The sequence below is a fragment of the Grus americana genome, chromosome 2 (genome assembly GCF_028858705.1).
Source record: "Grus americana isolate bGruAme1 chromosome 2, bGruAme1.mat, whole genome shotgun sequence".
Lineage (NCBI taxonomy): Eukaryota > Metazoa > Chordata > Aves > Gruiformes > Gruidae > Grus > Grus americana.
In genome coordinates, this window is record NC_072853.1 from 127,959,082 (window position 1) to 127,973,009 (window position 13,928).

Consider the following 13,928-nt stretch of genomic DNA (forward strand, 5'->3'; position numbering starts at 1 on the left):
AGAAAAATCCTGTGCTGTGTTCACAGGTGTGACAAAATACTGTGCCACTGTGAAACTCACTCCTATCTAGGCTGTTGGCTGCTTTCTTTCATTTTATACTTGGCCACTGGGGCACTCGTGGTTCTGGTAGGCTTGGTCTCGGACAAAATGCGCCCACCTTCTGGTATCTCTTTTGATGGTTGAAATGGTGACAGCAGGAACGGTGGTAATTGCTTTGTCTCCTGCCTTAAACCCGTAACAGTGTTGAACACCTGTTAGTGGGTGATTGTGATACTGACTGTAATAATTAGCTGTAATATCAGCACATTCTTGTCCAGAGCAAAATTTGAAACAGTGACTTGGTGTTGCTTGGGCCAGAGGACCCAGAGGCTTTTGCTCTTCTTTTTCATTAAAATTTAAGTTTGTGCAAGGGAAGTTGAAAAAACATCATCACCTTATTTGTGTGAAAATGTTGATTTGGCCAAGTTCTTTGAGAGAAAATTTCCAGTGGTTTTTGACCCTAAATAATTTGATCAAATGACCCTATTGATACCTCTTTCAAAATCCTCGGATATGTATATCTGTATGTATTATATATTACATATATGTTATTTATGTATACCTAAGTAGATGCAATAAATTAAACTTTCTTGTCCTTCTTGAAGTTATTTATCCCAAACAAGGGTTGAAGTTAGTTGGCAGGACAGAAAGAAGTGTGCTTTGTGGCAGATGTTTCAGAAAAAAGTCCTTGCAATCTCCCAAGTAGTTGGTGGCCATTCAGAACAATTACCTTCCTAAAGCCATGTGGTTAGTTATTTGTGTGTTATAGATCTTTGAATTCTTCAATACTGAAAAAAAGTGTTATAGTAAAGATAAAAATCATAGTGTGCTACAAGGGGAAAAACAACCCTTCTTGCTGCTTACTTCTGAGTAAAGAGCTTGCAACTGTAAGGGACAAATGATTTATTTTATTTTTTTTTAATAAATGCAGATCATTGTAAAAAGTCTTGATATAGTAAGAAGTATCCAGTGTAAAGGATCACTGCCTCGGTTTGTGTGTGAATTCTCCTTGCAACAGAATTCTCAGAATTTGCTGAAGCAGCAGGAAAGCAGTAATGTGGCATGAGGTTCAGTCAATGAAGAGCGATAAGTGTAGTGATCAATAATCAAGTGATTTGTGAAAAGCAGTTGATGGCAGTGAGTGTGCGTTGGTTCCAGATGTGTCTGTACTGTAGGAGCAAGGCATGCTGAAGTGGATAACACTGCTATACTGCAAGGTAAGCCATTCCCATTTGCTTCCTGACAGCGAGTGTTGATTGCAAATGACATTATTGGGCCGGATCTAAATAATGCTAACTAAAAGAATGATGATTTTTATCTAAACTAGGGAAATGAGAGGTAGGATGGAGTAGTCTCTTGTGTGCAGTGGCTTAGGGGAAGGTCACTTGTTCAGTTGTTTGGTTTTAGGCTGTGTTTTTGATGGCTTTGCTTATGCGCAGTGTTTACTCTTCATATGCCGCTGTGACAAACAAAATGAAAATGTGACAAAGATTTCAAATGGATTGCCGTCAAAATAGAACAAAAGTAAATTAATGTGTATTGAGAGGTGTATTTTTTTATCTCTGCTTGTAGTTCAACAATTTTTTTTCTATTAAAGAAGAAATTTTTCAGGGAAGAAACAAAGCTGACAATATCAAGGTTTTTACAGTAGAAGTAGTAATTTGACATCATTTGGATTTTTATTACTTTATAGATCTTCTCAGGAAACTAAAACCAGCTGATTGGTCAGATATTCATTAAATTAATAGTGACTGTATTGCAGTCTTGTGAGTCATACAGTCAACAATGAAGTTTTAGCTATTGTAATCTTTGTACTTTTCCATCATTAAATGTTTCCCTTTTCTGATTAGAAAAGCTTTGCAAGCTTTTGTCATCTAAGAACTTCTTACTCATGCAGGTAACCCTATTAAAATTCCCTGAGATTGCTAGTGTGAACAGTCTGGGTCTAAATTAATAAAGGAGTCTCATTTCTATTCTTCTAGAGTAGAGGTATATCAAACACTGAAAGTGCTTTAAGTGTTCTTTAACCCAAGCTGTAAAAGATGCCATACATTTAAAAAGTGACAGTTTCTATAATGCATAGCAAGAACAGCAGAAATTATGGTGTATGCCGAGATGCTGAAATCACTGTATGAATTTCTAGACAGAAGGAAAATGGAGATCTGATCCTGCTTTTCTTGCACCGTTTTAATGCCAGCACAATGCCACTGACTTCAGTGGCTGTCATCCTGACTTGTGCCTGTACAAGAATATGTTTATCTTCCCATTTTAGGGAAATGGATTCAGTTAGATGTCCGGTTTTTAGTGGAAGGAGCACCGTATTGTAAAGCTCTGTCAGCAGCTAAGGATCAGTACTACCCTCATATACAACGCTTCTCTAACTTCTCCGAAAAAGTTTACTTAGATTGAAGTCTTGTACGTGTCCACTGAGGTGCAATCTTTTAGATTGTTAATCAGGGAAGGTAATTCGGAGATAAAAAAGCCTTGAAATATTGGGCCATTTAATATTTTGTGAAGCCTTCTTACCTTTTGTCATAAAATCATGTTTCAAAATTAATTACTTCTGAAAACTTCATATATATTTTATTCAGTAGTCTTAAATGACCTTCAGTGCTAACGAATATTTTAATGCAAAGTTGAGCTTTTATTCTGAAAAATTAAGTAGTTGCGCAAGTCCCAGGGATTTTTATAAACTTGTCCTATGTTTAATAGAGTTTATAAGCTTCTCCATCTGAATCAGCATGGCTGAAGGAAGAAACTTCATGGGTCCTGGAGCTTTGAATTCTACCATGCGTGACTTCTCAGAGGTTTTCAAGAGCTTCAGCCTACCCCGACAGGTCAAGAGAGATTGCAGACGGCCAGCGGAGCTGAAAATATTTTTACGGACTCAGCAGCAGTAGTGTTTGCAGATCACAGCGGCTGAGCAAAGTGCTCAGGCCTCCCAAGAGCAGCAGTTCTGCCTTGAACTGCTCTATGAGCATGTGCCACAAAGCGCAATAGGAGAAGTACTGCTGTGAAGGTCTCCCAGAAAAGGCTGGAAAGCATCAGCTATCCTACTTTGTGTGTGTTTGTGTTGTGTTACTTCCATACTTTCCGTGATTCTTTTTCAGAAATATGTTTTTTTAGGACAAAAAATTACTTCTAATCATGTGAAGGTGTTTCAGAATTAAGTACTGATGCCTTTTAATTATTAGTAACCCATGCAGTGTAAGGCCTAACAAAAAAATAATATGGTGGTGGAATCCTGAAGGCAGTGGTCCAAGACAACTTTGCACAGAAAATATATATGTATATTTCTGCAAAGGTGAACAACCTTTCCTGTTTTAGAAACTTATTTTGTGTTTTAGTAATAGTAAGGCACTGTCATTGATTAATGTGTCCAGTAAGCTCCTGGGCGTCTCTGGTAATTTTTTAGATTTTGGAAGATATTGCTGCAATGTCTTGTAAAATCAGTAATTTCAAACAGGGACTGATTTTATTTACAAGCAGAGTGAAGCAGTAGTCCCTGTGCTGGAGGGGAGGTATTGGCTTGAAGTCTCTAGTTTGTCCATGTTTTCCTCTATTTCTGTATTTTTATTATTGAGCTGTATATATCCAAATTGTAAATAGTTAACATATTTCAGAGATCTTGGATCAATAAAAACTTGCAGAAATAATTTTAAACCCTCCTCTTATACTTACCCTAAAAGCTATTTTCATGTGTGTAACTCGTAAAAAATATAAACAAATTCTCCCCAATGTCCCCTACTCTCATTTTCCACACATGATTCAACAGAAGAGTGGATTACACTCATGGGAAAGTAATGCAAGGAAGAAGTTACTGCAATATCTCTTTGCTTGGTAAGTCCTCTTAGGTCCTGATGCGTTTTCCGGGATGTACACTAGGATGTACACCCACCCTATGGGATTATAGCAATCATACCTTGAAAATACGTTTGCGTTCACTGAATCACCTGAATTTATCCCAACTAAAAAAAATAAATCATCCCAGTTTGTCTTTTCAATAATTAGATTTCTTTTGCACATTTTTATTTTTGATGCATAAGCATTTCTATAAATGCGTTCTATCTGGGTACTGTGATGAAAAGGTTATTAGAAATGTGACACAGACAGATAGGCTTTACGTTAAAATAATTCCCCAGCTGCATAAGTGAAGCCCTGTGTTGGCCTTGTGTGACTGTAACAAAAGACTTTAGGTGCTGCTGTAGGACACTCTGTTATCCTGGGGAAACATGAAAAGGTCCAGATCTCCCAATTTGTCTTTCAGATTTTTTACCGATACGTGTCAAGGATAGTCTGCTTTGCTGGACCTTTATCTCTCAATCCCTAATATTGATGAAGAGATTGAGGTAAATGTGTGGTTGACATGAAAGAACATTGTATCAGCCTCTGATACAATAACAAAGACATTGGCTGTCCAGACATGACAGAATATGCTTTTTAAGTTATATACAATATATTCATAATTCTCAACTAAAACCACACCTCTATCCCAAATAAACACATGCTGTAAACTAGCAGAATTTATGTTCCTGTTGCCATGAATGCTGTACTAAATACATGCTCTTTGTTAAAAAGAATGCAATCCAAAGTTGGCAGAATAAGATAAATAAAATAACTTTCACATGCACTTGCAAAAGCATCTGCTAACCTTTCCAAACACAACAGGCTTCACCTTGATGTGTTTGCATTGCTTGGAAAATGATCTGCTCTCCATTAAATTCAACGTTAAATGGCCCAGTGGGTGTAATGAAGCAATAAAATAATAATAAAAAAATCCCTACACTTGTGAATGCTGTCAGAGCTACCTGAATATTTTATAATGTACAATATTTCATTTGATCTGGAAATCTCCTCTAAAGGGTAACTGGTTGAAGCAATGAAATTGCCCTTTTGCTCTTCTATGGTTCTTTTGTTTAAAAAATATTCACATAGCAACTCCTTAAGACAAAAGTATAACAAAAAGAGAGGGGAGATTGACTTCTAACTTTTGGCTGTTTTTATATGTGGTAAACGTTACAATTTCCTAGGGCTGAGAGGGTTTGAGAATTCAAATTATAGAAATCTGACAATCTTAAGAGATTATCTTGCAAGCTACAAAAAAATTAATAATTTCTGAATTGCTTATGAAAAAATACACAAACTTCTGACATTCCTCGTGAATTGAAAAGAAAAAAATTAATTCTGAATTTTAGTAATCTCTTCCCCATGATAACTACATTTATTGCCAGTTTATTTTATTCAATGTCTGATGACTGCATTTTATATGCATAACAAAGATTGTAGGGGGTGAGCTATCTGTCTCAAAATTATCATTCTTTATTCTGCCATGTTTTTTTGGGAGGTGGTAGGGTTTTTTAAGCAGAATTCTCACAAAGCTCATTCATGTGACTTGCCTTTTAATTATTTTCTGTGTCATTTTGTAGATGTATTTTCATCGATACATTGCCGAAATACTTAATCACAAAGGGGGCGGGGGGGGGAGGTGACTTGTGTTTCTAAGAGATAATCTATCAATGAAATAGAAACAAACACTAACTGAAACTTAGGGATGTTTTAAAAATGACCTACTTGGATAGAGTGGTAGCTAGTGCTTGTATTAGTGTGTTAAGAACAGACTTTACTTGTCTGGAAAAATGAGTTGCGCATTGTGCCCAAACAATTGTTCATGCTCTTGCTTTCTGCTGAGATAGAAAGATTTGACTGGATAGTTAGGTACTAGGAAAACTAAAGATCTTTAAGGTGGGATATGGCACTTATAGGATATCTGGATGACAGGTTGTAGGCCGATTCCACATTGGGGAGTTGATCAAGAGAGGCTGGAAGAGGTGATTTTTATTTATGGAAATCAAAAGTAATTCCAATATCTACAAAATTTCAGTAGTTCTGTAGAAGAAGATTGGTTGTCGTCTTTTCCCTTCGCGCATCCTTTTTTTTTTTTATTACACCTGTCTCTGGACCCTGCTGAATGGTCTAATTTGTATGTTGCTCAAGTTAATAACTTGAGAAAACTGCAGGTTTTTTCCTGACCTTTAAAACCTGTACTGACTGCCTACCTTCTCAGAAATAACGCTAAACCCAAGATGTTGTCTAGTAAAGGCAGTCCCAATTGCAATTGGAAACTTCTGTCCCTTCTTTTTTGAGCCCAGCCAACTGAGTGCTGTTGACAGGAGTTTCGAGGTTGTGAGTGGAATTCCCATATGTGGAAATCAAGAATATGGAAAAAATAATACACATCAGGGTGATGACAAGAACAAATTTTCTTGGTAGGCAGAGCCTTCGTAGCTGTGCTAGCTATGCCTGTTGCCATTTTAACTACTGCCCTCTGTACAAAGTCTGTACACAAGGTACCGCTGACAGAGAGGGAGGTAAGGCAACGCAAACAGCTCGCTTTACCTGCGTAGGAAGAACATCCCTCAGGGCCTGGGTAGCAGACACATAGCTGAACCCATGTCTCTACTTGGCCCTAATTTAGGCAGAAATCTTTGTCTTCACAAGGACCATCTCTGGAAATGGATTTGAATAAAAAGTAAATGAGGGAGTTTTCATGGCTTGGCTCTGGCTGTAAGTCACCACAGTAGTGCTTCTCAGATTTTAGAAGCTGATGTTTGCAAATTAATTACTTGGCCTTTAAATAGTTCCAAACCACCCAAAGTGCTCCATTATGTTAGCACAGGCTTGAGAAATAGATATGTATTACTAGCTAATTGAATAACATATGGTGTTGATTAGTGCTTAGCTCTTTTTATAGAACTCAATTAAAAAAATGACTGCAGTATATTTTGAGACTATGAGATGTCTGTTGGTTGCTTCTGGCATGAGGGAACTGCTGAACCAAGAAATGATGAAGTTTTTCTGTTTAGTTAATCTATAAGTTCCTTTAGAAACTCGTGGTACACGTGGCTGTGGCGGGAGATAGGCTGGAGTCTGTTCATTTGCTGCAGGATTGAAATGCGGCCTTTCCTGAAAGATTTAAGTGCCCTCCCGGCAAAGCAAAACAAAAGCCCAGGCTTTTATTTTCTGCACTGTTGCTCAAGGTATACGAATATACAATAAGCCTATTTCAGATGGACAAAAATCCACTCTTGCAGGGTTCAGTTTGCAGAGATGCATTTCATGGGAGGAGTCCCAGGACATAGACATTAAGTTATAAAGCCAAATAACCTCAGTCTCCTTCCACCTCATCCCTCCCCTCTCCCCCAGGCAATAAAAAGGGACAACCTGCCTTTGTTTCCTTCACTTGATGCAGTTTTTGCTCAAGAGGTTATTTTCCTCTTAAACTTTGCAAAAATCACCTGAGATGATGATGATTATAATTTTCCTATTATTCACATGGGTGATTGAAGTGGTATAACAGCCAGCAGCAGTGATTGGGAGGAGTTGGAAGGATATGGAGAAACACTAAAAAGGAAAATAAGGTGTTTTTCCCCTGACTTTTTTTTTTCCTCCTAAGCTACCTCTTCTACTGTATTTTGTGTGGATTTTTTGAAGAGAAAATTTGGCAAACAGTGGCTTCAAATGTGATGTGCACTGTATGAGACAGACAGCAACAAGAAATACTGACTTCTGTCTGCAATTTTATTACTGACCAGTCATTTAGCTCTTGAGTATATGACCTGACACTCTTCCTTGCTTTTTAGAAGCAAGTGATGGTTATTCTTACAGTCCTAAAACTCTTAGTAGAAAAGCCTACCAACAGTGTAAAATTACATAATGTGTGTATTTTCCAGATTATCACATTAGTTTTTATTGTATTATATACTATTTTGTTTTTAATTTTCATCTGAAAGACAGAAAAATCAGACTCAGAACAAAGGAGGTCCTGAAAAATCAATTATTTTATAAAACAGCTTTTCCAATCCCAGTACATTCCCATTCCTCAGTAGCTCTTCCACTGAAATGACATTGATTCATCCATCCAGAGAAAACAGACGAGTCCCACGGCATATTCTGAAGGTTACTCGGTCATTTGGGAGGAAGCTGTGTTTCCGAGATGCAGTGCTTTCACTGTGAATGCCCTTTCACCATTTTCTCATTGTTTGTCCATCTCATTTTATGTTTGTAACCGCCACAGCAGCAATGTACAAAATAGGCCATTCATGACCTAAATTGCTCTGGGCTCAAAACCAAGAGCAGGTGCAACCTTGATCAAAACCGGAAGGCTACAGTGTCAGGACCACATCATCCAGTGATAATGGAGGTGGAAGAGGCAAAAGCTATTTTATTTTTGTATTCCTGATCCTTCCCCCAGGCTGTCCTGCCCCCCCCATCCATGTGTAAATTAGAAGGCAATATGTTCATTTTAAGCTTCTCCCAGGAACACATTTCTAGAGCCAACGCTTCATTCAGTGAGGTCAATCTAGAGGTTGCAAAGGCAAGTTAGTGGTCACTGGCTTCTTGTTAAAGGCGTCACAGGTAACCAATACAGCAGGGATTTCCGAGTAAAATAACAGTTAAATAGGAAGACTATAGCCTAAAGTTATCCAGTTTTGGTGAGGGGTCTGTCATATATATCGGCTTGCAGTGTGGAAGGGCAACCTGGTTTAGTGGAGGGCGTCCCAGCAGGGGGGTTGGAACTAGATGATCTTTAAGGTCCTGTCCAACTCAAACCATTCTATGATTCTATTCTAAGAGTTTCTTAAAAGGCTGACACAAATGTCACCCTGTCACCATGACTGTCACCAAATAGTAACGTCCTATCACCTGAAAGATATAGCATCAAATTATGATGTTCATAAAGATCAGAAGATTCCAGTTATTACCACAGGGGTTTTTGTGTACTGTGCTGGTAACATTCCCCCAAGACGTGAAAACCAACAAGGTGATAATTAGAGAGAGGATCTTGACAAATGATCTACTGGTTTTTAATTTTTATTTTTTTAAAGCATTTTTCTAGCAACAGTTTCTTTGGAAGCAGCTGATACCTGTTGATATATGTTTTTTTTCTGTTGATATCTGAAAACCAGATTTTCTTTTTACATGCCAAAGTTCAATCTTTTCAATGTCTGAAGATGCTATTATGGCAGGTAGAGCAGGATTCATCCTACCTAACTTGAGATCCAGAGAGTAGATATCCGCAAAGGAAGCGGAATGCATGTTTCCAAGAACAAAACACCTGAATTTATAATTTTGGTGTACTTCATAGTGAGATTACTCTTTCCATAAGCCCTGTTGGTGAGACTTACAGTGATCGCAGAGTTTAGGTCTGACTAATTGAGACACAAGCGTTCACAACCTTTGATGATCTCCACCTAAGTGTGTTTGCCATTTTCACAGTTTTGGAATGAAATATTAGAAATCCCTGAATATTGTAATTAGTGGATGTTTGTCCTTAATGCCCTGCCTTCAGCTATTCCAGGCAATGTATTTGTTGTAGCGACCTGTTGGGAAGTGGCTTCTTCCAGAGAGATACTCTTTAGCCTATGCAGTGCCGTTCATCAATGACAAATGGCCTGTGTTGAGTACAACTGACTTACCTGCACAGCAGCCTCTTACTCTGGCATTCCTATACTCCATTGGCCTCTTAAATGAACCCAACGTATTTGACTGTTAGGTATACAGGGACTAAGACCCAGTGACTGGGATAGTTCCACACTGACAAGACAGTCTGGAAAGAAAACAATTAGTTGTAATGCAAATGAGCATAGTTTCCTTTCCATGTCCTTGAATAGAAAGCATGCTTTTGTCTTGCGTTTTTAAGAAGGTAAGGATTGTTTCACGGGAAGGATGTAATTTCTAATCCCTTACATTCAAGCACATTTCAGAAGAGAAATCCCCAGGCAGTAGCTATGTTTAGCTAAGCCAGCAAACACCACAAATTGTAGTTGTGCTGGTTTTCCACATGGGACAGTTTTCTACTTCACAAAGCTATAACGTCATGCAAAGTTCGTTTTACTGGTAAGCATCATTGAGCCAAAATTGAGTTCAGAGCTCCAGGGAAAAGAAATGTAAGCATTTATCCACAGTGCTATTTAAATTGGCTTGAAATTTTGAGTTCTTGGTTACCTTGCACATTCATTTCTAGTTCACTGCAGCCTTCCTTAAGGCTCCTAAAGGTTGAAAAGTTAGCTTTTTTTTTGGGGGGGGGAGTTATCTGCAAAACTCATGACTGTTTATATGATATGCAACCGGTGCAGTCAAGATGAACTCTATAATACAATATCAGGGAAAGAGGGTTTTCATTTCATGCCTATCCGTTTCCACATAAGATCAGCAGTTCAAACCGATAAGACATTGATAGCAATTAAAAATTACTTTTAAAATAAAGATTACAGTGTTTTTTTTGAACCATATTCCATGTAACTTCCCGATAGAATAAACTAAGCATTCTTTCCATCACCTCCACCAATCAAAATTGCTGCCTAAACATTTCATTCCAGAAAACGGAAGTATGCAATGATGCAGGCATGAACTGAAAGTCTGTGTGCTGCTTTGAAAGAATTAGTCTGCATCTGCATTAATTGAAACACGGGTGGATCTTTTATAAGATTTCACAAACTTGATTTTTTTTTTGTCTTTTCTTTTAAAATACTAGTTGGAGCGGTAGATTCTATTTTAAAAGTATCTCAGCAAGAGAGTACTGCTATGTAGTGCTGGCTCACAGCATCAGCTCCAGTGGTTTGCACAGGTGTGTAATGTTTCACCTTAGTCTTTAGTAGTGCCATTACACATTCAGAAATCACTGTGTATCTGTAAAGGAAATGGTGGCAGACTGTAGTGTAATATGTATTCCTGAAATTTCTGTTTTCCTAGTTGTTACGTAGTCTGCAGTTATAAATTATCCCCTTCTTCCTCCAGATTTGAGAAAGACATAACAGTAGGCAAAAATGTATTGCAGCTCTAATGCCATCGCAGCTTTCTAATGAAAGCACAAATCAAATAGTAGATGCTTGAATAATTTATTTCCAAGGTGTAATTTCCATTATTATTTTATCTAGTGTGCATTTTATAATTTCTTTTTTGGAATGAAATTAGAATGCAAGACAGAAGTATTCTATATGCCAACAATAAGACTCTTGTAGATTAGGCTGTGTTGATAGGAATATTAGAGGCATGTTATAACATGCTGATACAGTTTATTAGGCTGCCAGCTTATCTGTGTAAATGTTTCTAAAGGAATTAGACACGTGTACACGTAGTGTACAATGTTTGTTTAATTTACTAGATTATGTTTGCTTACAAAGTTTTACATCCTGGTTAGAAGATTTGTTTTATTATAGTAATGTCATGCCCATATGACTAGCACTATAGGTCTAGAGATATATTTTACTTGTAATTTTAAATTCATACTGCTCTCTAGTGGGGAATGCTTTCAGCGCAAAAGATTATATATATTAATGTACAGCATGTATATAAACTGGAATTTCTGAAAAGTTACTGTCATCTAGAGCAATTCAGTAAAACTAGTGCTATCATGTTAGCATTTTAATCCTTGTAATGCGTTGATTAAAGACTGAATTTCTTAATTTAAAAATGTTTTGGATGGATCAATATAGGTCTCTTTGGAGTCAACAATATCTTCAGCAAACTCCAGAAGGCTGAGAGGTTGATGGATTGCTGCTGCTTCCTCAGGAAAAACCTCCTCCTTCCATTAGGAGAAATATGCTATGGATCTGCTGTAGAAATACCTCAGGTTTTCTACTAAGCTTCCGCAGTCCCATAACTTATGGGACAGTTGTGATTTGTCTATAAAAGTTCCTATCATCATTGTTAGTATAACAGGTTTGATTTTAATAAATAACTACTTTTACACTGCTTCTTTCTCTCTTTAATTTTGCTTTGGAGTGAATTGTTTAGCCTTTCTCATCTTTTGCTTTAGACAGCTAAAATCCTAGACAAGAGTTGACTATATACAAAAGCTGAAATAATAATACTGACCGATGGAGTGAGGTTTGAATCTACAGCAAGTGCAGAGCTCCTCTCGAAAACGGGTCTGTACTTTCTTAAAGGAAATAGGGTTTAGTTAGCATAGAAGAACACAATACTAATTAGATAGCAAGCAAATCTGAAAACTGAAATTGAAACTGTTTTGAATATTGATAGGTTTTAGATTGGCATCTTTAGATAAATTTGTCTTTATGATTTGATTGGAAAGCAGTAAATGTGTTTAAAGCCTCGGGAGGGTCAGCAAAACATTTAGCTGATGAAATTTACAATGTTTGAAGCGCTCTCAAGAATGATTTGCAGTATTTTGGTGTAATCAGACCCAAATCTGAAGGCTTGTTTAGACTTATTTTTAGATGCTGAACTTTGGATCTGCGATTAAAGGCATCTGTAGCCCATTTTCCGGTGTTGCTGAAATAATCCCCCCCCCCCCCCCAGGTTGTCTGATTTGTTAGTTAGAGACCAAATAGTATCATCGTATTTAAGGCTGCAGTAGTTTTGTTGCTTAAAATACAGATTAGATTCTTTGGCTAGACCTTCATTTATTCACTAAGTCTGAGAGAACAAGCAGTTTCAAGATTTATGTGCTATATACGGTCTCATGAAGATGCTAAATTGGTGTAACATTTTGCACTCCTTGAATGGTAAATTAGGTCACAGAGCACTTCTTCACCTGTGCCATTTCTGCTCATTTTCACCACAGAAACTCATGTTTACATTGGTTTTACTTGAAGTTCTGCAGATGGGATTATCTTCTCATTTCTGTAGTTTGGTATTAGCTGAATCTAAGTTAACTGCCCTTGAATTATAATCCTGGGAGGTTAAAATAAGAGGCTGATGAAACATGTTTATTACTTGTCTTTGAATTATTTTGAACCAGACAAGCTATGAAATGATTAGACTTGGGCTTGAAATCATTCACAGGAAGTGGAGAGAGGATGGCTAGGGGTTGCTAAATACCTAGTTAATAAACTCAAGACTGAGGTATAAGCATTTAAGTTTTTAGCTGACTAAAATATAGGGAGGTTATATTTTCTTCTGTTAATTGCAACACACCAAAATGTATAAATATGGGAAACAGATACTAACTCTCCTTTCCTCTTTTTTCCAACTTGAAAAATACACCTTGCATTGCGAAGTGCTAAAATAACTAAGAATTTGTAGTCATTAGTCAAATGTAGTCTCTGAATGTAGGAGTGTTTGTAATGGAATGTAACAGTAGGTTGTCATTCACATAGAGTTTAACTGGCTTATTGTATATTTTATATAAAAAAATCAAAATGTGACAATTATGTATGTAGTCCTAGAGAAGATTATAAAATATTTTTGCTGTAATAACTACTTGTATTGACTTTGGGTGGCTGCCAGACCCCCACCCAGCCACACTGTCACTCCCTTTCCACACCAGGACAGGGAGAGAGGAATAAGATGGAAAAGCTTGTGGGTTGAGATGGAGACAGGGAGGGCACTCTGGTTACTGTCATGGGCAAAACAGATTCAGCTTGAAGAAAATTAATTTAAGTTATTGCCAATTAAAATAGAGTAGGATGGTGAGAAACAAAACAGTAAAACACTTTGCCCCTCTGCCCCACCCTTACCCTTTTTCCTGGGCTTAACTTCACTCCTGACTCTTCTACACTACCCTCCTATCCCCAAGTGGTGCAGGGGGATGGGGATGGAGAGTTCTGTCAGTCTATATCACTTCATCTCTGCCGCACCTTCCTCCTCACGCTATTCCCCAGCTCCAGAGTGCCGTCCCTCCCGCAGGATACATGAACTGCTCTACTGGGTCATTACCATAAGCTGCAATTCTTGAAAAAGTGCTCTAGCACGGGTCCTTTCCATGGAGTGCAGTCCTTCAGGAAAGGACTGCTCCAGTGTGCACACCCCATGGGGTCACAGGTCTTGCTAGAAGACCTCCTCCTGTCTGGGGTCCTCTTGACGGACTGCAGCCCCTGTGGGATCTTGCTCCCGCATGGGCTCTCCATGGGCTGCAGTTTCCTTCA

The 13,928-nt window shown here is 37.9% G+C and overlaps 1 protein-coding gene across 2 annotated transcripts in view; it reads left to right on the plus strand.

Moving 5' to 3' along the window:
* The window catches only part of ZNF385D (zinc finger protein 385D), a 431,668-nt gene that overhangs the window by 72,142 nt on the left and 345,598 nt on the right, over nucleotides 1-13,928 (plus strand). The window lies entirely within an intron of this gene.